Genomic DNA, 26,597 nt, shown 5'->3' on the forward strand with positions numbered 1-26,597 from the left:
GGACCTTTGTAGGTATATAAAAAAATTGTATCAGCTTGCCTTCATAGCACTTACAATCTATTTGGCTGAACTGGCAAATCACTGCATATTTAAAAAATACCAATTTGAGATATTTTTCATATTTGAGAAACAGGAGATTCTCAGTGTGACAGAAAAGTTAGATCTTCTTTCAGTTTCAAATTCTACATAGTAAAGGTTTCAGCGGTACTTCGAAGCCAGAAAAAAGGGTGATCATTGCTCTGGGCTATTTCTCTTAGTTACTCACTTATTTCTTATGAAATTATCTTTTGTATCACCTCACTTGAGATGCCAACATATCAGCAGTCATTTCTTTACTACAATAGATTTTTTTTTGCATTGAGGAAATGTATCTGTAGGTGATTTATAAGGAAGGCTTTGAGTTGATCAAGAGGTATTTGATATGCTCATTAATTAATTTATCCCTTCATTCACTGTATATTTATTGAGTATCCACAATGTTTTATGTGCCAGGTGTTTAGTGGAAAACAAAACTACAAAACCCTGCTCTTATGGAACTTGTAGTTTATGACCGAGTCTCCACGTGGGTATAGAACAACTGAGAAATTGTTTAAACGTTTTAGTGACTGTTCATATGTGGTGTTCTTTGAAGAATACTTTCAGGACCTGTTCTTAAAAACATCTTTTTCTTGTGCCTGTAGGATGCCCTAAATTCCATCAGCTTTGCTCCTTGAAAAGATTATAAACGTCTTTGGGACAGACAATCATGTAAAAATTAGCAGCTGCTAGGAAATCACTAAGAACCCAGCAGGTTCTTTACAACGTGATATGTAGTTCTGGACCAATCAGGTGCTCAGGATGGAGGGTGATGGCAGGTGGCAGGGATGGTGAAGAGATGGAGTCTTAGCACCGAGGCAGTGAATGGGGGGGACAGACTGAGGCCACAGTACGAGGAGGGCGGCCTGAAGGCACAGAGCGGAGGGAGAAGGGAGACAGGACTAAGGAGGAGGATAAATGAGATAATCTCAAATACGTTCCCAGCTTTGTTGTCGACTGTCCTTGATTCCCCAGTGCTTTTCGGTCAGACCTCTCAGCCATTGTTTGTCTAGATGGCAGAAAGTTTTGCTGCAGATCACTTAAAAGAAACCCTAGATGACCAGTTGATCTAACGTTACATTCGAAAGAAGGATGTGACTGACCTATTGCTACGCACGACAAAATAACTTCTGCCTTGTTCTCAGAAGAAATGTTAAAGCATTGACCCATTTTGCCTTTTCCTCGCATGATCATATTTGAATTTTTAGCTCCGACAATTTTACTTACAATCTCAGCATGACATTCTTGCTTGGGCCTTGGGGCACAATCTGAAGTATAAAATACAGTCTCTGGGATGGACTTTTCTACACTTAGAAAGGGCAATCCTATGTGTCTTCTAAAAAGTCTCATAAGCCGAATGTGGATCTGCAAATCACTACCCCACTTTCCAAATTTGAAGCTAGACAATTATTTTTCTAACAGATTGTGTGCACACCCCTGGAAGCAGGGGTTTATAATTGAAATGTTGACACAACCTTAAAGCATCGTAGCACGAGCAGTGTTGTTCTAATAAATCTCGTCCCTAATCCTCAGAGAGAACCTAAAGAAGAGATTCACTTTCTATATCAGGTTTCACTTACTGAAAGGCTTCTGAAGATAAAGCCCATAAACTATGAAGGGACAGATACAATGTGGGCTAAGGGGTTAAAGGGCTAGAGAAAGCTCCGTAATTCTCAGAAATGGGAAACAGATGTTGTTTGACATTTTGAAGCACAGTTTCCTTCTCCCTTATGCACTTTTCTGCTATCATGGTTTTCAAAGCAAAGATGTATTACTGTAAGTGAGAATTGCTCGGCAATGAGTTTCCCGCTTAGAGAACAGAGGGGCCTGATATTAAGACTAATTTTTATTTAATATAGTGTCTTTTCACGTAACGGAATCACAAATTGCATTTGAACACCGAGAGGCGTTGGTACAGTTTATCATGAAACACGGGGAATTAAAATCACACCTTATAAAAATGAGTAAATACAATTGGGAAGAAGCATTGCTGGGGCCTGGAACTCTGCTACATATTAATTTTTGTTGCTAGAGGGACAGCCCTGATTTGCACTGACTTCTGGTAACCTCCGTACAGATAAGCACCTGCAGCTTCACATCTGCAGGTTCACGGACAAACCAGGACTTTGTACTCAGCTTCAAGGAAGAGGTGAGAGAAGAATCTTGGTAATAGTAAGTGATCAGTGCAGGGAATAGAGTGCCCTTGGAGGCAAGATCCAAAATGAATCAGTGAGCAGATAAAGCTCCAGGTGACCAATAGGTTCCTTCAAATGGTAGCTGCGAGAGAAGATACTTTTACTGTCAGAGAGACTGCATAGTGGGAGGGACCGAACCAAGGATAGCCACTTAATGAGCAGAAGGAGCAGTGACAGTGGTGGCAATTTACAAGTCGTGCAAAGAAAACCTCCTTTGTCTATTTAATGTGTATCTCTGCTACCAGTAGTGATATCTATTTCAGCTGATTGAGACATACAGCATGGACAATTGCTAGGTGGGCTCTTTCCGTGGGTTGGAGGAAAGTCAGTCAGTTCAAGGGAGGTGTCAGATCAGAGAGAGTTAAAGAGATGGACTGAGCTGTGTGAAGCGTTGGCAGCTTAAGGTGGATGTTTGCTCGTGGCTACATGACACCATATTTATATTAAAGTTGTGGACATTATGTGTCTTTTAAAGTCCAGTGTGTGAAACTATGTTTACTCTACAATATCTGATATTTAGGGGACTAAAATCATAAGCAAAAAGCAACAATATAAGCACTGGTATTCATCTTTTAGATAAAGGTACCTAGCTATTTGATTACAGCAGGTAGATTTTTAATTTCAACTTTTATTTTAGATTAAAATACACATGCAGGTTTGTTACATGGGTAAATTGCATGATGCTGAGATTTGGGGTCCAAACAATCCTGTCACCCAGGAGGTGAGCATAGAACCCAACAGGTGGTTCCTCAGCCCCTTCACCCCCATCCAGTGACCCCCAGTGTCTGTTGTTCCCATCTTGATGTCTATGTGTCCTCAATGTTTAGTGAGTACATGCCGTGAGAACATGCCCTGTTTGGTGTTCTGTTTTCACAATAGGTTTCTCAGGATAATGGCACCTAGCTCCATTGCTGCAAAGGGCACGATTTTGTTCTTTTTTATGGCTACATAGTATTTCATGGCATGTATGTACCACACTTTCTTTATCCAGTCCACTGTTGATGGGGATTTAGGTTGATTCTGTGTCTTTGCTATTGTGAATAGTGCTGCAATGAACATATAAGGGCATATGTCTTTTTGATAGAATGGATTATTTTCCTTTGAGTATATAACCAGTAGTTGGCTTGCTAGATTGAATGGCAGTTCTATTTTAGGTTCTTTGAGAAATCTCCAAACTGTAAAGCAGGTGGATTTTTTTTTTTTTTTAAAGAAAGAAGAATGGCTTCATTTTGGTGAATGGGGCAAGTTGCCAAATTTTCATTTGCTCTTTCCATTGGCAATGAAATAAAGCCACATCCAAATACTGAAGCCTCCTTCCTGAAGAATTCCCAATGGCCCCAGCCCCCCAACAGCTTGTCTTTCCTATATTACTTTTGCTATTACCCACCTGATGATCAGAATGTTGTCAGAATCAAGTGTGAAACAAAATAAAAAAAAAAGAAAGCAAAAGAAATGAAAAGCACATCCCCCAAAATAGTGAGTAAAACAAGTAAAGAGCCAAATAATGTTAACAACACAAGGTAAGTGCTTGTAATTTATCTCAGAGAAGTTGATTTGGATAAATTATCAACCAACACTCAAAATTTAGGTGTTATAAGTACACATATGCAAATACTTACAAGATTATTACTTCTAAGGCCATTTTTGCAGTTCTTATGATTGTTGAATTAGAAGTGATCAAATTCCCTTGGGGAGGCTGAAGTGCTGATGGAACTTTGCTTTGCTGTGGCATCTTCTTTAAAGCCCTCCTTTTTTGTTCTCTTCTATTTTATGCCATCATTTTTGGCTTTTGGGCCAATGGAACTGTCTTCTATGCAGCTTCTCTGAATACTTAGTGAATTCTGGACATTAGGATTTGTCTGATAATTCTGTTTGTTCTTCCTGAACAAGGTCTTTGTGGAATATAAAGTCAGATTTGGTCAGTTTTTTCAGCCCTTTTCTTTCACTGGTTACACTTAAGCTGATTTCCAGACTCCACTGCAGGCGGAGCTGTTTTCATGGTCACCTTGAGTTCCCTTACTTAACATTTTGTTAAAATAAAATTAAGAAATCCCTATAATGAGAAGGTATTGTTGAGAGCGGTCACACATATAACAGAAATAATCAAATACACTTTCCCCATGCCCTCCTCTAATTCCACTACCCAAGAGCATTGAATTTATATTCAACTATATTTAAAATGGAAGCCAAATTTAAAACAAATATTGTGTGTAATGTATATGACAACAGCTCTCTATGGAAATAATCTTTAATGCAATATTATGTTTATTTCACTGAAGGGACAATGTGTTGCTACCAAAGCTTCCCAATGCAACAAGAATCTCATAGAGGCTCTTCATGATCTTTTTATTTCTTTTAATTGATACTTTTCCCTGCTTTTGTAAGTTTAGGTGAATCAACCATCCTGGTGTCAGAGTCTCCAGTTTTAAAATGAACTAGGAAAAATCACCAGTGTCCTTTCACCCTCTGCTCTTCTGAGCTATACGGTAACCATCTTAGAGGCAGTAACCATTAATTCTATGTTTTGTCTCAGTGCCTTGGATGCAAGTGAACATCAATAAATATTTGTATACGATGCTAATGATGTTTGTAGTGAAAAGGATCTTTAGTAAATATAGAAAATGTAATACATGTAAGGCTCCCATTTAGGCCAAACACATCATGGAAACCTATGGCTTAGAAAGGCAAGTCAATACCTATTGGACACTTGGGTGCACTGCTTATATTTCTCAAGGCAATCATCGTGCACCTTCGCGCCCACTGTCAGGAACTTGATGTTAACGTGCAATGGCTACACTTGCATTAGGGCCCCAGGCAGAGCCAACAGACATAAGAATAACATTCCAAGTTTTGCAGAAGGAAAACAAAAGCCTTTGTCTTTATGGCATGAAACCCTATGTATCATGAGAATTTTGCAAGATGATAATCTGAAAACTCCTAAAAGAGTGAGTTATGCCATGGTCTGTCTTCATGTGACTATCATTGTCATCAGATTTCTGTTAATTGCCAGAGTTTTGGTTCAAGCTAGTAATGCTGCCTTGGGCATTCCTGTGGCCTAATGAGAATAACGTAACATGGAAGAACTTATTACCCAAAGGGCAAATGCCGCCTATGCAGGGGCCACACTTGGGCAAGCTTGGAGTGGACAGACAAGGAACTGAGATGAGGTCTGCAGCTGGAAGTGAATCTAGGGGCTCACATCTTGCCATGTGGACCAAGAAAATATAAAACCACAAAAAGCACAGGTTGGTAGTATTGTTACTTCTTTAATAAGGTTGTGGACTATTGTCCATTCTTTTATGTACAGGTATCAATGATTTAGTGCCCTCCAAAGATATGATTAATACATTTGTATACACTTACCTGAGAATTTGGTAGTTGTGGTTGAAAGAAACTTGTTGGTCAGAGATCCAAGGAAATGTATGATTTTGTTAGTAAAATATTGTGAGCGATGTCCTAAGTAATTCACAGATTACCTCTGTCAGGTAAGGCTTATGATGTCCATCCAGAAAAGTAAAATCTTAAGACAGAGAAAGTTCAAGTCATTCAGTCAGGGTTATTCAGAAGTTTAGTGGATCAGGTAGGTGTCTGAGTATCCAAGTGTGGAGTACCAGGTCATAATAATTTTTCTTGGCTGGGTGCAGTGGCTCACACCTGTAATCCCAGCACTTTGGGAGGCTGAGGCAGGAGGATTGCTTGAACCCAGAAGTTTGAGACCAGCCTGAGCAACACAGCAAGACCCCATCTCTACAAATAACAAAACAATTAGCCAGGCATGATGGTACGCTCCTGCAGTCCCAGCTACTTGGCAGACAGAGGTTGGAGAATTGCTTTAGACCAGGATGTTGAGGCTGCAGCGAACTATCATTGTCAATGGCACTCTACTCCAGCCTGGGGAACAGAGTGAGATCTCATCTCAAAAAAAGAAAAAATTCTGCTGTAGTATACAGGTTTTTATTCAGGGATATTATTTCTGATTGCAAGTATTCCATATACCTTTTCTTCTTTTATATCATTTCCATGTACCCATTCTGTCTTGATAAATGCATCATCTTTAATATTTTAATTATTTGATATTAATTGAGGACTTCCAGATTCATTACATCAGTTAGAATTGTACACATATATACTTAAATTGTATATATTTAAGGTGTATAACATGACGTTTTTGATATGCATGTAGATAGTGAAGTGATTACTACAGCTAAGCAAATGACCTTATCAGCCCACCTTCCACGGTTACCCTTTTTGTGTGGGGTAAGAGCACCTAAAATTCACTCTTAGAGCAAATTTGCTGTATGCAGTACATTATTATTAACTCTAGTCCTCAAGCTGAACTCTAGGCTGACTCATCCTCCATAACTGCAAGTGTGTACCCTTGGACTACTTCTCCTCACTTCCTTCTCCTCCCCACGCCTGGTAACCACTGTTCTACCCTGTTTCTATGAGTTTGACTATTAGATTCCACATAGAAGTGAGATCCTGCAATATTTGTCTTTCTGTGCCTGGCTTATTTCACTTAGCATGATATCCTCCAGGTTCATCCATGTTGTTGCAAGTGGCCAGTTAGGATTATATTCTGCAACAAACACCCTGAAGTAACAGTGGCCTAAGCAAGATACATGTTTCTGTCTCACAAAATAGAAGTCTGGAGGTAGGTAGTTTACAGCTGGTAGGAGGTTCTATAGATTTCCGAGACTCAGGCTACTTCTATTTCCCCACCCCTCCCCACTAAATCGTCCTCAGCAGACAGCTTCCATATCCTAAAGTGGCTCTGGGACCAGGAGCCAAATGTCCATGTTGTAGGTTGGGAAGAAAGATGGGTGGGCCATGGGATGCACCTGTAGCCAGCTCCTTGAAGCAGCTTTCTGGAAACCCACAAAGTACTTCATTGCAGCTCATTGGCCAGATGTTGGAGGTGAGGCCATACTTTGCTGCAAAGGAGTCAGGAAAATGTAGTATCAGCTGTAGCGTTAGGTGCCATGTCAACACAAATAATATCAAGATTCTGTTACTAAGGGAATAACCAAGCAGGATGATGAGCAGCAGTATCTACTGCAAATGCCTACTTACTTAGTGGCTTCCCTGCCTGGTCATTTATCCTTGGTCCTTTCTGATTACTTGGATGCCTTTTCTACTTGGGTGTTAAAGAAAAAGCAAAGATTTGGGAGGAAAGAGGACAAAGGAGTTGGTGGCCTTAAAACTCAAAAGGGTAAGTACATGGATGAAGCCTCTTGAGCTGTGAATAGTGCTAAAAAATAAATAACATTTACTAAACACTATGTGCCGAGATTTATGTTAAAGTATTTTATATATAATATCTCATTTAATACTCAAAATAAATGTATGAAGGAGTTATTATTCTCGCCATTTTACACAAGGGGAAACTGTTCTGCAGAGGCTTAGTAACTCGTCTAATGTCACACAGCCAGCAATGGGAGAGACAGGATTTATTTTTTAGGCTCACTGATTCTAAAGGCTGAGTTCAAGCTCTGCATTCCTCAGCCTCCCAGAATGGGAAGGATAAGAGGACAGCAAGCTCACAATGGGAAAGGTCTATTTTGAAGTGCCTATTGATACTTCCTCTCTCTAAAGTTTCTACTGAAGAAGAATTAGGCAGCCATGTTTGTGGCATGGATTCTGCCTCTTCAGGCAGACTTGGCTGGTTCTGGGATGGAGACCACCCATCAAGGGCATCATAGCTGATTTTTTCCCTTGGAATCTCAGAATGAATTATGGAGGAATTGAATTGTGGGAACAGAATGCAAAAATTCAGTAAAGTGAGTAGGAGGCTCCCACCAGAAGACGGAAACAGGAGAAAGGGGTGGAGCCCCTAGAGCAAGGTTATTCCACGGCTGGTTGGACCTAAAGAAAAGCCAGAGCTCTTTCTGTTAAGTTCTCCAGCCATTGCCTGGAATTCAGACCTACTGTCCAGTTCTGCTTCTTTGAGTCATGACTGGGAACCCAACTTCCATGGCCTGAAGAGTCTCTGTTAGGCTTACAATCAACTCTTCTCATTCAGGTTCATTCCAATGTTTTTCTGTTTTTTATGTTCATGAGGGCTACAGTATAATAGATTCCTGGACTTAGAAAATATTCATTTTAGAATGTGATGATTAGCACCACAGATTATGCAGCCAAACTGCCTGGGTCTAAATCTAGATTCAACACTTATTATCTGTGTGACATTGGGCAAATCATTGATAAGTACTCAAGTCAGGATTTGCCCTTAGGTCTGACTCTAAAATCTGTTCTTTTTCCCTGGACCAGTATCACCGTGCACTTGCTCTGTGTAAAGCAGCCTGGGAAAAATTGTCCCAGGGTCTCTTTAGTCCCAAATGAGATGTGCCATATATTTCTCAAATGCCCTGCATTTGCACAGGTGTTTTTTTTTCCTTTTGCATTATGAAATTACTTTAACAAGAGTTAGTTCATTTTCTGTTGTATATGCCAGAGTTCATTGGCATAATAAAAAGCTTGTAAGTCTTTTGAGTAGATGAGAAAAATTCACTCAAGGCTTAGTTAATATATATGAGTATTATTTTTTTTCTCCCATCGCTCTGACCTGTAAATGGCTCATTTATCAGTGTGTTGAGCAGGTAACTTTCAGCCGATGGGCCATGAATGAAATCTGTGTCTGGTGGCGGCCGTGTACAGGGAGAGAGAAAAAGTGAATGATAGAAAAAAGAGGCAATCAATGTTTAAACAATGGTCTGCCTTCAGCAAAAGAAATCCCCCATGTGCTCCAGACTTCTTTGTGTGGGAGAAGCTAGAGAGAGACCACAACCATAAGCTGTCTCATCTCTTTTAAATCTATATTGGCAAATTAGCTACTCAATGGCTTTCAAATGCGCTAAGACAGCTTGTCGTTGTAATGACTGACAGACTGGGGAAATCTGGACCTCTGTGGAATAAGGGTCTTAGAGAAGAGAAGGAAAATGTTCTGATTAGATGTCATTGAAGCCTTTATTTGTACTATTCACAACACTAAATTATGAGGATACCATCCTGACCTAATTTATTAAAAGGACTTAAACATGCCCTGGAATGACAATTCAGGGTCTTACACAGTCAGGCCTACAGTGGGGCTGGTTTTCATCCAAGTCGGCTTAGGAGTGGGAGAGGTGCAGTTTGGAGTCAGGACTGAGCAGAGAGTGGTACTGTCTCCAAAGCCCTAAGAGAATTTCTAAAGGGTCTCAGCCCCAGATAGCTCTCATTATTTTCTTTATTGCAAGTTTTCATTTCATGTTTCTGTTAATAAGCTTAAAACGTTTTTTTTGGTCAGATGTTTGGGGAAAGTGGACATCAAGGCTTAGTTTTGTCTCTTTATAACAGGAAATGACATTCAGAAAGTATTCCACACATTATTACGAATATTTCCACCTGATAGACAAATATTTTAAGACCAGTGAGAGAATCCTATTTAACTTCCTTTCCTGGGATATGAAAGGTTATTACAGAACACAACACTAGTGATGTTTTTATTTCAGTTTGGGCATATTTTGTTTCATCATCTAGGCAGTAACCATGGTTGACTACATAATATTTTTGTACTTAGCTATGCAACTCTTTCTTCATACGTCCTTGCTTAATAGAATCTACATTACTATCCAACTGAAATGCTGCTACTTTAGTAAGGATAGTAGCACATTTAAAAAATATGCTGGTTTAGAAAGTATTACATCTGTGTTTTCGTTTGCACAAACTTCTAAATACAAACATTTTAGTGTTTCTTCTATAATATGTTGCATTTCCACCCTCATAGTGTATCAGGTAACAAGTATATGGCGTAGTGCTATTTTTTTTTTAGTATTTAGATTTTACAAAGCATTTTTACATGCTTTTCCAATAATCTTTCAAATAAATTATTAGTCCCAGTTTACAGGTGTGGAACCTGAGGTTGATGGGGTAAGTCATTTATTTAACCTAATAGAGCTGGCAAGGAGGTGGCTTGCAAACCCAGGTTGTAAGTCTGGAGTCAAGACCTTTCATCATTGTGTGAGAACTGCAGAACAGGAGAGGCAGTTGTTTTGGCGGATAGCCAGATACCACGGGACAGAGGCCACTGGAACACAGGGCATTTCTCTGCCTTCCAGTATGGGAGTCTCTAAACAGGAAGCTGTTCACTCAATTCTAAACCACATTTGGAGAACAAAGAATTTTATTCATAGATGAGCTTTAATTGCCAATTGCATTGTTTCTTTTCACATCCTTTTATCTCTCTAATTAAAACTGGGATGGATAAGATCTTAACTTTCTTGTTTCAAGTTAAAAATTCAGATTTTTATGGGTAAATCTTCAGTGTTTCACAAGGCTCCCTGGTTTCTCAATGAAAGTTGCATAGCACCTCTTTTGTTCTCATCAAGTGGCATGCTTATAGGGCTAGATAAACCATAAAATTATAGGGTAGAGCTGTAATTACCTCTGCTTTCTAAACCACAGTGTAGGATCCTTATAGCACTTCCTTTAGAATGTGATTGAGTTAATTGTTATTACTATGTTATCATGTAGCATTAACTAACATACCCAAAGCAGCTACCTAGTTATTCAAGAGTCATTGCATCACCCAGAGCCCGGTGACTTAACTTGTGATCAGCGTTCATGAAATGTGCAAAATCAAGTTCTTGCTGCTTGTATTTAGCTGGGGATTATAGCTCTTATAAAAGCCTTAGGGCTAGTTTAAGTGGCCTGAGCCTGAGGTTTCGAAATACCTGGAACTTCACCCAGGCTCAAAGCCCTAGCATGGTTGACTCAACAAGTGTAATATCACTCACTGCACTGTTTGTGTGTATTTAGGAAGACAGCTTAAAATTTAAGGGTCCTGTGTGCACTTAAACAGACTTGGGGCATTTTGGGAAGGAGTAGGAGTGCTTTTCTGTTCAATCAACCGGCAAACCTGTTATACTGGTAATGTTACGTGGTAGAGAAATGGGAGAACTGGTTTGGAAAAAGTGAGAACTCTTGCTCTTCCCACTTACTCTCTGACCTATCACCCAGTTTTTAGAAATGTTTGGAGCCAAACTTTGGAATATTTTCTTGCTCTTTGCGAAGCACAGTTGAGATCTGGAATAACAAACAGGTATCCTTCCAATTATACGTTGTACCTGGATCTACGAGTCGATGTACCTTGGTATCAGTCTATCTGTGTATCTTTATATCTGTGTATATGTCTATTTGTGAATGTGTGTATCTCCTTTTGTATCTTTATGGGACATGTTAGCATGAATAAGCCCAGATTTCTAACTCCAGTCTGGAACTCATGGATAACAAGAGGAAACTCGAAAAGGGCCTTAATAGTTTGGAGCCTGAGGCTCTCTAGCTTTCCAGAAATTCTACAACTTTTCTTCCGCCTCCCCGAACGCATTGCTTCCATGACGTCTCTTGCACCTGTGTGCTCCTAGTGCTGCCATGTTAACTTGGTTCTTCATTAATGAGAGGTTTCATAACCAGGCTCCCTTCTCCTCCTTTCTAACCCATCCTAAACCACGGGTCCTATCTGCTGGTCAGACATGGTCAAGGGATTCCTACAGCTTAGACTGCTGTTTGAAGCTCTTTGTGGACTTCCTCCTATTCCCCTTCCCAGCCTTCTTTCTCATTATGGCCCAGCCAGGACCCTTTATTCAAGCCCCACTGGAGTGGTTGCTGCTTTTGAGATATGCGTGGCACCTTCCTTGTTCTGTATCATTTCTTATGCCAGTCCTTTTAACTAAAATACTCTTTCTCCCATTTCAGCATTTGAACACGTCTTGAATGTCCTTCCTTCCTTCCTCTTTCTTTCTTTCCTTCCTTCCTTCTTCTTATTCTTCTTTTCTTCCTTTCTCTTTCTCTTTCTTTCCCTTTCTTTCTTTCTTTCTTTCTTTCTTTCTTTCTTTCTTCCTTTCTTTCTTTCCTTCTTTCTTTCTTTCCTTCCTTCCTTCCTTCCTTCCTTCCTTCCTTCCTTCCTTCCTTCCTTCCTTCCTCTTTCTTTCTCTCTTCCTTTCTTCCTTTTTTTTCTTTTTTTGACACAGGGTCTTGCTTTGTCACCCAGGCTGGATTGCAGTGGCAAGATCATGGATCATTGCAGCCTCGACCTCCCTGGCTCAAGTGATTGTCCCAGCTCAGCCTCCTGAGTGGCTGAAACTACAGGTGCACACCACCACACTCAGCTAATTTAATTTAATTTAATTTAATTTAATTTAATTTAATTTAATTTAATTTAATTTTGTAGAGATGGAGTTTTACTAGGTAGCCCAGGCTGGTCTTGAACTCCTAGGCTCAAGCAATCCTCTCACCTTGGCCTCCCAAAGTGCTAGGATTACAGGTGTGAGCCACCAAACCTGGCTGAATGTCATTTCTGATATGCAAAAAATCTCCTCTGATATCCTCCAAAAGAACTTACCTGAAATAGGCCCTATATCATCTAATTGATTTTAATCCTTTTGCAATCCGGGACTCTCTTGATTTTACAACCCCAAGTATGTTTCCAGTTTTGATTTTCCTCTCCACCTATGTGGCTACCATAGTGATATGTTTAAAATGCTAATGTAATAAATGCTTATTACTCCTCTGCTTAAAATTCTATCATGAGAGGAGGAAGTTTGAGTAGATACGTAAGGGAAACTACTACTTTATACTTAATATTTCTCATAAATGCACAAATTATGTTTATAATAAAAATAAACCCTTTCATTGTTCCCCATTACTAATGGATTGGAAAAACAGTTGCTTCGCATGACTTGGAAATCTCTTCATGATTGAATGGGTGATCCTGTTGGAAATTCAGGCTTCTTTGTACACCAGTTTTCAAGATGGACTAGGATTCTTAACATTTGCTGAATATTCTATGGTGCTCCTGAGCTCTGGAGGTGCTGGCCTTCTTTCCCCCAGGGTCCTCTTCCATGGGAAGGGGTTCCCCTCATACTCCACATTCAGGTTATGCCACCTTTTCTCTGTAGTTTTACCTCCCCTCCCTAGGCATAGTTGGGTCTTTTAACATACCCATGTTAGGGTACTTACCACATGGCCCTGTTTTTGTTTATTGTTATTTACTTGTAGCTGCCTACATTCAAAAGAGATTTAAGGCAAAGAAATCTGGTACTTTGAATTTTGTATCCTGGTGTATTACGGTTCTCCAGAGAAGCAGAACCATTAGAATATATTACGAGATATCAACTCACATGATTATGGAGGCTGAGAAGTCCCAAGATCTGCCATCTGCAAGGAGACCCAGGAAGTTTGGCGATGTAGTTTGAAGGCCTGAGAGTGGAGACTATAGTATAGATTCCAGTCTGGGACTGAAGGCCCAAGAAACATGAGGGCAGGAGATTGATCCCACAGCTCAAGCAGTAGAGAGAGAGACAGAGAGAGAGAGAGAGAGAGAGAGAGAGAGAGAGAATATCTTCCCTTTCTCTATTTTTTTTTTTTGTCTTAGTCAAGAGCTAAATCCCTTGGATGATGCCTACCCACATTGGTGAGGGTGATCTGCTGTACTGAGTCCACCAATTCAAATTGTAATCTCTTCTGGAAACACCTTTGTAGACACATCCAGAAATAATGTTTAACCAGCTATCTGGGCATCCTGTAGCCCAGGAAAGCTGATACATAAAACTGAGTATCACACCTGGGCACCTAGATCATGCCAAATTTGAGAGGTATTAATTATTATTATTATTTTGATAAGGATTTGTGAACTTGTAAAAAACAAAATCATAGAAGAATTGGAAGAGTGAGTAGAGATTATCACACAAATTTTTTGTTATGTACCTGAGGAGTCTAAAGTCATTTGTAGTCTCCTTCGCATCTGGCACAATGTCTTGTGTTTGGAGGATTTTAGTATATTTTTGTTGAATGAATGTTGTTAACAATTAGTCACTCTCTTACTTATGGATTTGTCTATTTCTCCTTGCAATTCTATCCGTTTTTGCTTGTTTTCAGCTGCATAAATATTTAGGATTTTTATGACCTCTTAGTAATTGATCCCTTTATCGTTATGAAATTACCTTCTTTATCCCCAGTAACATTCTTTTCTCTGAAATCCACTTTGTCTGATATTAATATAGCCAGATTTCATTTTATTACTGTTGGAATAAAATATCTTTTTCAACCCTTTTACTTCTTATCTATATTTAAAGTAAGCAGCACACAGTTGGGTCTTGTTTTTTATTTAACCTTATATAATATCTGCCTTTAGATTGGACATTTACACTACTTGCATTTAATGTTATTATTGATATGATTAGGTTGAAATACATTACCTTGCAATTTATTTTCTATGTGTCCCATCTGTTCTCTCTCTCTCTCTTTCACCTGTTCTGCCTTCTTTTGGGTTAATTACATATTTTTTATGATTCTATTTTATCTCCCTTGTGGACGTATGATTGTATCTCTTTATTTGTGCTTGTTCAGTAGTTGCTTTAGGATTTATTGTATGCATCTTTAACTTATTGAAGTCTATCTTTAAGTAATCACGTACCACTCCACATACATAAGTATAAGAATGCTACAATAGTAGACTTCTGTTTCTCCCTCCTCCATCTGTACATAAAATAATTGTACAGTATTTTATGTTTATTATGCTACATTTATATTATTTTTGCTTAATTAGTTGATTATCTTTGATAGAAATTTAAATAATAAGAAAAAATCTTATATACCTGCCCTAGCATTAATCTTTCCAGTACTCTAGATTCTCTTGTATATATTTATATTTCCATCTGGTTTTATTTTCCTTCTGTCTGAAAGACATACTTCAAAATTTCATGTAATGTGGATCTGCTGCAGATGAATTCATTTTACCTTTGCTTTTGAGAGGAATTTTTTTTTTGTTTGGTGAATAATTCTACATTGTCCATTTTGGTTTTCTTTCAATATTTCAAAGCGTGTCTTCTTATCTGGATTGTTTCTGAGAAGAAATCTGCTGCCACCTGTATCTTTGTTTTTTTTTTTGTTTTGTTTTGTTTTGTTTTTTGTATGTAATGTGTCTTTCTTCCTCTGGCTGTTTTAAAGGTTTTCTCTTTAGCACTGGTTTTGAATAATTTTATACGCGTGCCTTGGTGTGGTTTTCTACATGTTCCTAATATCTGGGATTTGTTAACCTTCAATCTACGGGTTTATAGTTTTCATTAAATGTGCAAAAATTTCAGCCATTATTTCTTCAATTAATTTTCTTCCCCTTCTTCTCTTTTGGAGACTCCAATTACAAATAGGATATATATATATTTGATTGCTTGAAATTTTCTCATAGCTCAGTGATACATCTTTTTTTTAAAATTCTTTTTTCTCTTTATGTTTTGTTTTGGACCGTTTCCATTGTTACGTTGTAGAGTTTATTACTTTTTTCTTCCATAATATCTAATCTGCCATTAATCCCATCTAGTGAGATTTCCTTTTCACACACATTGATTTTTCATTTCTAGTAGTTGGCCTTGAGTCTTTTCTATACCGTTCATCTTTCTATTTAACTTTTGGAACGAATGAAATTGATTTGTAACAATGGTTTTAATGTCCTTGTCAGCTACGAGTTTTAATATCTGTGTCTGTTATGGGTCTGATTGATGGCTTTTTCCTGTGTTCTTTGCATGCCTGATACTTTTTGATTGAATGCCAGACATTGTGAATCTCACCTTATTAGGTGTTGGATAATTTTCTTTTCTAGGGGTATTCTTAAGCTTTGTTCTGGGATGTAGACAAGTTACTTAGAAACAGTTCGATCCTTTTTGGGTCTTGCTTTTCAGATTTGGTAGGTGAACTGGAGCAGTGCTTACTCTAGGACTAAATCTTCTCCACTACTGAGGAGAGATCGATTTGTGTACTCTACTGAGGGCCCTGTGAATCTCGAGGCTTTCCAATCTGGCTCTTGGAAATAGACACTATTCCCAGCCTTGGGTGAGTGCCAGGCACTGTGACCTCTTGATTCTTTCAGGTGATTCTTTTCCTGGACTTCACATGCATAAGCTGATCAGAACTAAGTTGAATGTCCGAGGGGAACACTGTAGATCCCGGCATTCGCTCTGTGTGTAGCTGTCTCCTATTTGATGCTTTATCCTTCAAATACTAGCTGCCTTGACTCCCCTTAATTCCATCTTCACCACTCATGGAATATGCCAAATTTGATCTGAGTTACCCTTCGCTCCACTGTGGCCTGCAAACTCTCTCGAGGAAGTAAGCTTGGACAATTTTAAGGCTCGTTTTATTTGTTCCCCATATTTTAATAATAATTGCCCTTTATTTTCCTATATCCAAGGGCTCACAGACCATTATTTCATATATTTTGTCAAGTTTTTTATTGTTTTAGGTGAGAAGGAAATTTGAATGCCTTTATTCCATCTTGACAAGGTTATCTTTGTTTGAAATTATATTTCCCACATTCTTCTAGAATATATGATTCTTAGGCTAGAATTAAGTCTAATTACCCAATCATCTTATATTGTTTTAACAATCTTCTTTACTTTTTTTGGTTTATCTTTTCTCAATAGCATGATTGCAACTTGCTAAAGCAAAGTGATTTTTCTGAATAATAAGCTGATAGCTCTGTAAGCTTTTTCTCTACCTCATTCTACAAATCATTATCTTTAACCACTGGAGAATTTTAATACTGATCTGTAAAAATGTCCTTGGCAAAACATGTCCTGCCATCTTTGCCTCTATTTCAGTTCATTGTATCATATGATGTTTTATTACAGGTGGAATGTGTGTGCAAATTGTGATCAAGAAGGTTAAGAACAATATTTACAAGTTTATCGAGTAATTAGAAATAATATATCTAATATTTTCTACTTTGAATAATGTTACTACTATCCTCATGATAGTGGTGAATTTATATTTGATTCTTTCCCATTCTTCTCCATCATCTTGATATCTGATGTCAAATTATATCAACTGTGTCTTTACAAAATTATTCTCATCTGTTACTCCTCTGCACTTCTGCTTCCTAGTTTAGGCTCTAATAAAATATCACTTGAATTGCCCTAACAGTCTCTCCTCTCAACAACCTGTATACACTAAACAAGTCTTCAAATATGAATTGAATATGTTCTTGTTCCAAGAAGTGTTGAGAGCTGGCTCGGGATGAACCAATCATACTAAACCAAAACTTTGATGTTTGCCCCTCCTGTTAAAAATCCCTTCACGAATTCCGTCCTCTAAGAAAACGAAATTCAGATGCCTTTGTGTGACAGTCATAAGACCTTATACGACGTACCTTTTTGGTTAAATCCAACAGCTTTTTGTTCTCTCTGTACATCAAATATTCTCTTTGCTTTCTTAAACTTTAATAGAATGTGCATTCTTTTTTTTTTTTTTTTTTCACTTCCAAGGTCTAACTCAAAAGCCTCATTCCCACGCAGCCTCATTTGATCCTCTCCAGATTGGAAGTTTTATTCTCTTACGGCTACTCCCACTTTTTACTTTATCTTTTTTTATTTATGTATATATATTATCTCCTTTATTGACTATACAACAGTTTGAGGGCAAGGTAGGCATAGGGCTTATTCCTCTATTTTCTACTCTGCTTTGCACTGAATAATCGGTGTTCAACAAAAGCCTGGAGAATGGTAAGTAAAGGGGCACAAAGAGTCGCTTAAACCAATTTTATCTAAATAATTCTAAATGGACAAAAAATTTCAGGAATGCTAGGTCTGGTGCCTACTGGTGACCATGGGAAGAAATATAGCTCATGGCACATTGGGTTGAGCAGGAAAGAGTATCTTTTTGAGATTCTTTTTTTTTTTTTTTTTTTGGTGGTTTTGTTTTAGGTCAAAGAAGATTAGTATATTAACAATTCAACACTAAAGCTTAATTGGCAAAACACCAAGGTGCTTGGTATAGTGGTACTATAATCCAGTTTAGTGATCTTCTTAACTTTATTTTCTAAAACTATCATTTTGGAAGTTGAGCTAAGACCAAGATAGTTTGATAACAAATGGAGACACTTGCTTGGCACATTTACATGCAGAATAGATTTCTTTTCTTTTAAATAAGGGTTATTGGTTCCATGAGGTCACGGAAGTGAGAAATATTGAAAATATTTTAGAAAACTTAAAATTTCACTTAATTGATAAACTCTCAGCTCTTCCATTTTCTGTGTCCTTGAGTAAGTAACTTAACCTAAGTCTTAGTTTTCTCATCTATAAAATAGGGATAATAACACTCTATAGTGTTGTAGGATTAAATTAGTTATTTTTAGTAAACTTCTTCGCATAGTAGTTTTTGTTATGATAATCAGCATTATGTAAGTTTTAACTATTATATATACCACGACTTAAAAGAGTAGTTACATTTGCCTTTTAATTTCTTTGTTTGGTTGTAGGCTACATGCATAAGACACCTTATCTCTGCTATTTAATATACTGTTTAGATGTAGAAATTGCTCAAGTGATTTTTGTTTATTAAATGAGTACATCAAGGCCTTCTGTGGTGCTTAGTAACTATTAAAACCTTGTCATGGGAAGGGTTTAGATTGGAAATCATTCCATGATGGCAAGTGATATTAAACACTGAAACGAGAGGAAAAGACAGGGGGTGAATCTTTTCACTGAAGTCTTTGGGATTAAGATAGTAGTTCACTTGTCTGAGTCATCACAGAATCCTGCTAGAACAGTAGAGAAGACTGAAGGACAGATGAAGTCATTTCTATTTCATGATTTAAAACTGCAAATAACAATTGTCCAATAGTATAGACAATACCTCTTAGCATATTATTTATATTCAAGCTGTCTACTTCAGAGAATATTAATTAAATAACCTCAGGGGCATGACATTTGCTAAATTCCTCCAACCCAATATTTTAAATTGTAAGCTACTACTTAACTTCAACACCTGAAATATAAAACAAGAACTGACAAAAATATGTGGAAAGCTATATATGTAAATGGGTCCCTAAAGTGCTGAGAAGCTCCCTGTCTAAGTCAGTTAGTGCTGCTATACCAGATTACCCTAAACTTGGAGGGCTAAACAACAAATGTTTATTTCTCATGGTTGTGGAGCCTGGAAATCCATAATCAAAGTGCTGGCAGATCCTGCATCTAGCAAGGGCTCTCTTCCTGGTTTGCAGATGGCTGCCTTCTTGCTGTATCCTCATATGGTGGACAGCAGAGAAAAGGGCCAAGCTCTCTGGTATCTCATCTTATAAGGACACTAATCCCGTCATGAGGCCTCCACTCTCATCACCTAATTACCTTCCAAAGGTCCCACCTCTTAATACCCTCCCATTATGGAGGGTAGGGGTTCAACATATGAATTTTGGGGAGGGGGGGTCACAAACATTCAGTCCATAACACCACCTTATTTCCAAATATACTCTTCTTCTGCTTGTCATGATGCCTAAAACTCCATTGTTATAAGTCCATTATTTTCGAACAACATACTTGACTGGAATTATCTACCCACTTTGACTTGCTATTATCACAAACAGGGCAACATTAAGTCTTAGAACTATTCAGTCCTTAGACATCTTGTCTTAGTCTGTTCTCACACTGCTATAAAGAAAAATCTGAGACTGGGTAATTTACAAAGAAAAAAGGTTTAATTGGCTCATGGTTCTGCAGGCTGTACAAGAAGCATGGTAGCATCTGCCCAGCTTCAGTCATGGCAGAAGGCGAAGGGGAAGTTGGCACTTCACATGCCAGAGCAGGAGGAAGAGAGGAATGAGGAGAGGTGCTCCACACCTTTTTTTGTGTGTGCCCATTATTTGCTAATGCTGCACCTTTTAAACAACCAGATTTCTTGAGAACTCCATCACCAGACAGCACTAGAGCGATGGTGCTAGACCATTAGAAACTGCCCCTATGACCCAGTGACTTCCCACCAGGTCCCTCCTCCAACACTGGGGATTACAATTAGAGATGAGATGTGGGTGGGGACACTGAGCCAAACCATTTCACATTTTTTCTTGACAGTGAGAGAGGGGAAGAGAGCATGGATATAAAGTGCTAATTTTAAATTAAATGAGGAGGAGTTGAATACTTTTTGGGTAGAGCACACAGGACCTTTTATGAGGGAAGGCCACAGTGATTCCTCCAAGAGTGGCTTGGGTGTCCAAGGTGCAGGATTGGAGGCAGGTAAAAAGCAGGACAAAGAAGGTACTGAAGTGGGACATCTCTGAGTTGTCACTATTTTTTAAAGCCAGGTCTCATTTAAATTGAAGGTATTGGATTAGATACAGTGCTTCTCAGCCCACGTTGTAGTCTGACCTTACACATCCACCCTGGTGAGAAGGAATGGAGAAGAAGAGTTTGGGTGGAATGAAGACCTGGATCACAACTACTGTCACACTAGAAGAAGCACTTGTGAGTCCTTATTTTTGCAGACTTTTGTCTTTCTTGTCCGTGGTTGGGGGTTGAGATCCTGAGCTATGTCCTATCCAAGGTCCCTCCAGCTAGAACATGCTGGGATTCTATAAATTGTTTTCTGCATAATATTCTTCCATGTAGACGCTAAAGTTCATCAATTTAAAATTTATGACTACAACTCTTTTCAGCAACTTCACACCACCGTACAGGTGCATGTGTATGTGATGTGATAAATTGAGTCAATTATAAGCACAGTTCTGGGAAAACAAAGACAAGCAAAATTTAGTGCATCTTCCTCACTTATCTCTTTATTTCAAGTTCTGGAAGCTTTAGGGTCTGAATTATCTACACGAATTGTCCCAGCATCCCCCCTTCAATTTCTATATGGAGATAACTCAAATTATGGCCAGTATTACCACTGCCCCCAATCTCTTTTTGGCTTTGAGATAATAAACATCTCCCAACAACTTAAAAAAATTGAGATGCCCTTTTCACTTTGACCATACAGATGGAAAAATTGTAAATAACAGATCCTTGACACTCTTCAGAAATAAAATGTGATGAAGAGTTCAGTTGTCTGATTAAATTCTCCCCATAAAATCTCACCTAGCCTATTCTTACCCCAGGGATAAGGACTGTGCACACAATGGACATTATTTTTCTTTTGAACATACTCGTATCTTGTCAAGATGTCATCAATACAAATACTTTGACGTTTTTAGTGCGATGATTGGGAAGCAGGTTGAATTTTTCAGTCCTCCCAGCCAATATAAGTCAGTCTGAGATACTTAATTTCTATTTGAGATCCTTCATTTCTATTATAAACAGATCCCACAGTGGAAGATAAATTTCATGGTAACAGTTTGGACTTTTTTATGAACCGCCTGCAAGTTTTCTGCAAACAACATGTTTTATGGGAGCTCAAGGCAATGTTCACCCATCAAGGCCTGACAGTAAGAGGAGGATGGATGAGGCCTTATCTCAGGCACACATGTAACCTTCCCTGTCCCCTGGCCTGACCTCCCTCTGCACTCATTTATGAAAATGATTCATCTTTAAAGAGCTTCCTCGCTCTGCCTGCAGGCTGTAGATCTTTTTGCACTGAACTTGTGTAGGCTGACGTTATAAACTTCGGTTTGTAAGCCATTTGGAGGGGCTTAATTTTGAATATTGGAAAAAGAAAGTACAATACATGTACTTCCTTAAAGGAACAGTCTCATCCTGGGACTCTCTTCTATAGAAAGATGGTCCCAAGAGATCTATTGAAAAAAACAAACATCATTAGGATTCAACTTGTATTTATTTTGCTAAAGTCTTGCCTCAGCACATTAAAGTAGAGAGTAGGCAAGTAGTGCTAGCACTGGGCTGACGTTATCATGCCATTCTCTCCCCATATCGAGAAAGCGGCTTTGGAGCACACATTTCATATTGGTGGAGGGCACTGCAAAGGGTCTTATTTGTGTCAGGTCTGGTGGAAATCACTAGGTTTCTCTAGAATATTCCTTTGAAATGAAAAGCCTCAGGGAGTAAGGGGTATTAACTAGAAATAAGGAGAATAAGATCTCAACAAAAGTAGACATAGGAAAAGGGAGAAGAAGATGATATGAATTGGGTCATTTATTTAGCTAAATCTGTGAGTTGTAAGAGCCAGTATTTTCATAGTACTTGTGTGTGGGATCTCACATTGGAAATATGGCAAAAAATAAATATGTGCGAGAGTTTGAACTTAAGAAAGAGAAGATAGAATAGGTTAATAGCATGGTTTTTAAAATTCAATTTTTTTGTGTAACACGATTTAAATAGGAATGAGATATCCTAGACCTGACATCTAGATACCTAGAGTGACAAACATTTTCTGTGTAGGGATAGATATTCACTTCTTTTAGGGCTTTGCAGGCCTTATGATCTCCGTCGCAACTACTCAACTCTGCCAATGTAGCGCTGAAATAGATGTAGTCAGTATGCTTGGACATGGGTGTTTTCCAACGAAACTTCATTTATAATGCCACGAGGCAGCCTGGATTTGGCCTGTGGGCCACAGTTTGCCCATCCCAGTCTTAGATTACTCTGGCCTCACACCAAGCCTCAACTAGACCTGTGCCTGCTTCCATGTTCCTAGACTGAGACCAATGACAAAAGTGTAGCCATAACTAAATAGTGGCATTTTGCTACTTAACAGTCATCAAAATGAGTCCCATGGAAGTCTGTGTTCTGCAAGGTGGCAATTGGTGTTCCTCGAAAAAGGTGTCTGTGGTTAAGGAAATTTGGAAAGTATGGGTGAGACTTCTTGGACTTACAATTTTTAAAATGCATTGAGAATGTCAAAGAGAAGATGAAGGAGGCAACATTTCCCAAACCTGTTCATTCGTAGAAGCTTCTTGTACTCCTGCCTCTTACCATCTTCAGAACACATCCCTGGGGTGTGTTCCCCAGGGAGATTAGAGTCTCTGATGTTGTCTACCCTGCCCCATGACAACAACCGGATTATGTGCTGCCAGAAACCAGAGTTCTGCCCTATACAAGCTGGCTTCAGACACTCCCCCAAACTCCAAAAACCATTCAGGTAGAATTTTTCCTTTGTCTCTTATCCTGATAGCTATTTTTCTTATGCCAGCTTGCCTTTCCCTAATAGGTATTAGTGGAGCATGACTGTGTGCCCACTGGCCTTCCAGATGACTACAAAATAGCAGTAGTAGAAATGAGCTCTTCCTACATTCCATTTATTGGAATAATTACAAAGATTCCTGTAGAGACTTGCCCTCTGGCAATCCCTAATGATGTAAAGCCCTACTCCAAGAAAGTTATGTCCTAACCTCTTACCTGAAGGAGAGTTTTCTTGTGCTTATAGACAGCAATGATAAAACTTGGTGGCTGTGGGAATTCATAGAGGATGCTGGCTGTTCTCTGGCATAATGTTGTATGTGATGGAGTGCTGAGGAATTCAGCTCATCTCTGCTGAGCACCCTTCATGTCCATGGCACAGGGCAAAGTGGTGTTGAAATTAGTATAATCAATAAGGTATTGTTCTTGTCTTTGAGGAAATTCAAATTATGCAGGGATTAAAGGAATATAGTAGTAAAATTGTTTCAAATTGTGGAATCCAGAAAGGACACAGTTTCCTCAAGAGTAAGGGATGGTAATCTATGTGGTTTCTGGATTCCACAATCTTGCTTCAATCAGAGTAGCTCTGATGTTATCTATTTTATGTACTAGAAAAATAACAGGTGTTGGAGTCAGACACAACTCTTCTATTTACTATGGTGCTGCTTAATCCTTCTGAGCTTGTTTGCTTATCTATTTAAAGTGAATAACACCCAGGCTTCACAGATTTGTTGTGAAGATGGAATAAATGAATGTACATGAAGTGCCCAGCCCAGTTCTTGGCACACAGTAGCACCTCAGTAAAGGCCAGCCAGGACAATAGAGTAGACCATGGTGAAAGCCACAAGAAAACTACAGCGTACTTTCCATTTTGTCTCATAAACAGTTGGGCTGAAAATATTTGTTGGGAAAAAAATTGAATAAAATACAAAGGAATGAATGAGAGAAAGGATTGTGACATCTGGCTGGGGGAATCTCAGACAGCCCTGCAGGAGGGGGAACATTTATATTGCACTTTTACTTCAGGTCCTGAGGACAGAGGGTTTCTTGCAACCAGGTGACTTAGTGCAGGGATGAAAGAGGTAGCCTGGGCCACGCAGATGCCTCAGAATCTTTGAGAAGTCGTCTTTAGAGTGGCCAGGTGATATTAGGAAAAGACTTTCCTGGAGAAACATAGAATATAGGAGAATAAAAGAATGGGAGGGTGGAAGGATGTGGAGACAGCAAAAGAGGGACACACACACACACATACACACGCAGACACACACACATATACACACGCGCACACACACACACAGAAGCTACAGTTCTAAAACAACACAACAGCTGTATGGAAGACAATCCTAATTTTATGATTTAATTTTCCTTCTAAGCAAGCACAGTGGGTTTTCTCTGATTCTTTACTCTGTAAATATAATAAATAGGTCTGTAACTGTATTTTGCAGTCATTGATTTTTTCCCCCAAAATAGACGATTTAGAATAGTTTTGAATTTAGGGACTAAGTTTATCCCAAATCCTCAATCTCCCAAATACTAATTGAATGGGAGACAGTTGTGTTTACCATTTGCGAGAGAAAAAAATTCAAATGCCATTATATTGGATGCTATAGATGGGTAGAGGAAAAATTAGGTGAGAAAGAATAAGGTTAAGAGTGTCCTCAGGTTCTAAATAGAGGCAAGGAAATTGCTAGCGTTCAATGTTTCCTCATCTGAGAAGTAGAAAAGACATTCTGTAATTTTCTTTCAAGTCTTTACTTACATGAAGCATGCCTCCCTCTTTCCAATACCTACACAGTGGATTTGATTGAGGCCTGTAGCTTTTTCTCTATGGTTTCTTCTGTGAAACTGATAGTCTTATGGCAATATTGTGAATTGAAACAAAATCACAACTACAACCTGAATTTTGTTGGATTTTATTCCTATTTCCTTAAAAAACCCCTGCACCAATTACCTCCTCTCCCCTTCCCCACTTGCCCCCCGTAACTAGAAGTTCCTGGGGACATTGCACCTGCACACACAACATAACTCATCTGTGTCCCTTCCCTTGGAGTCAGGAGATTGGTTACTTTAATTCAGCTTCAGTCTGTCCCTTGGCTGGGCACATCTTGCTCACTGGGTCTCTGGCACTGCTACAGTTACAATCTACAGCTGCAGACCTCACCAATGAAGACCCTGGCCCTCTTAAAAATTTTATTTATAAACTCTGAACTTAACCATCACATACTTTCAGTTGTGCTTACTTATAGATGCTTTATTTCACCAATTAAACTCTTGGTAGAGTAAGTCGGTGTATACTGTTGTGTACCAAGGCTGGGTTTCAATGTGACAGTTGGCTGCCTGGATATGGCTTCCAGGCACTCAGTTCAACCAAGTCCTGCCCTTTCTCTAACCCTGCAGATCTACTTATGTTCTCAATGGGCTTAAACCACACAATGCTATGGGATGCCTCTCTCTGCTTGAGATCCTACATTCCATTGGTTGACTATGAGTCTTACAGGGGCAAAGATGGCAGGGAAATCCAAGTACCAGACACCAAGTTGAGTCAGAATCACTTGCTCCTCTAAAACAAAGGCTTTGTAATTGGGCTAAGTGTGCTTTCATGATGATTCTCTTCTCCCCAAGGAAGAATCATCCTGCAAGAGTCTCCTCAGCCATTATGCAAACAGATTTTTTATTCTTTGCCATTTTATTATTTCTCCAAGTGTACTCAGAAACTCAGGAACATCTTTCAATGACAGGTTTACTTTAAGCTCAGTCTGAGATTCCCTTTCTAAATAAGAAGAACAGACCTAATATTTGCAGTATCACTAGTGGTGTTCTTTCCTGTTATCTTGCTCTATAAATTGGAAAATGGAAAGACAAATCTTGGAGCTATTTCTATATTCAAAAATAGCTGTTTTAGCCTTAAAAAAAGAACAATAGAATCTGAACTGGAAGAAAACTTAGAGCTTACCTCAGGCAATAACCTCATTTCACAGATGAAGAAAGTGAGTTCCAGCAGGACCACATGCCTTATCCAATGTCCTCAACAGTTTTTTTCACGGCAGAATTGGGACCAGAATTCAGGTCTCATAATACTTGGTCCAGTATAATTTTGCACTATATCATATTGCCCATCAGAAGTGTGTAGGTACCCTTTCTTTCAATTATTTTGTTGATCATTTAAGAAGAAAAAATTGATTATTCTTGTGCTCTTCTTTTTCAATTAAATGGTGTACCTGAGGTTCATCTGCAGCACTTTTTCTTCTTCTTTTTTTTTTTTTTTTTTTTTTTTTTTTTGAGACAGAGTCTTGCTCTGTCGCCCAGGCTGGAGTAGACGATCTGGGCTCACTGCAACCTCTACTTCCTGGGTTCAAGCCATTCTCCTGCCTCAGCCTCCTGAGTAGCTGGGACCACAGGTGCCCGTCACCATGCCTGGCTAATTTTATTTTTTATTTTTATTTTTAGTAGAGACGGGGTT

At 38.8% G+C, this 26,597-nt stretch overlaps 1 pseudogene; it reads right to left on the reverse strand.

The window, feature by feature from the left end:
- Positions 1 to 22,509, reverse strand: part of LOC101138134 (keratin, type II cytoskeletal 8-like) — a 41,407-nt pseudogene extending 18,898 nt beyond the window's left edge.
- Between the last annotated feature and the right edge of the window lie 4,088 nt (positions 22,510 to 26,597).

Source organism: Gorilla gorilla, chromosome 8 (assembly GCF_029281585.2).
Source record: "Gorilla gorilla gorilla isolate KB3781 chromosome 8, NHGRI_mGorGor1-v2.1_pri, whole genome shotgun sequence".
Lineage (NCBI taxonomy): Eukaryota > Metazoa > Chordata > Mammalia > Primates > Hominidae > Gorilla > Gorilla gorilla.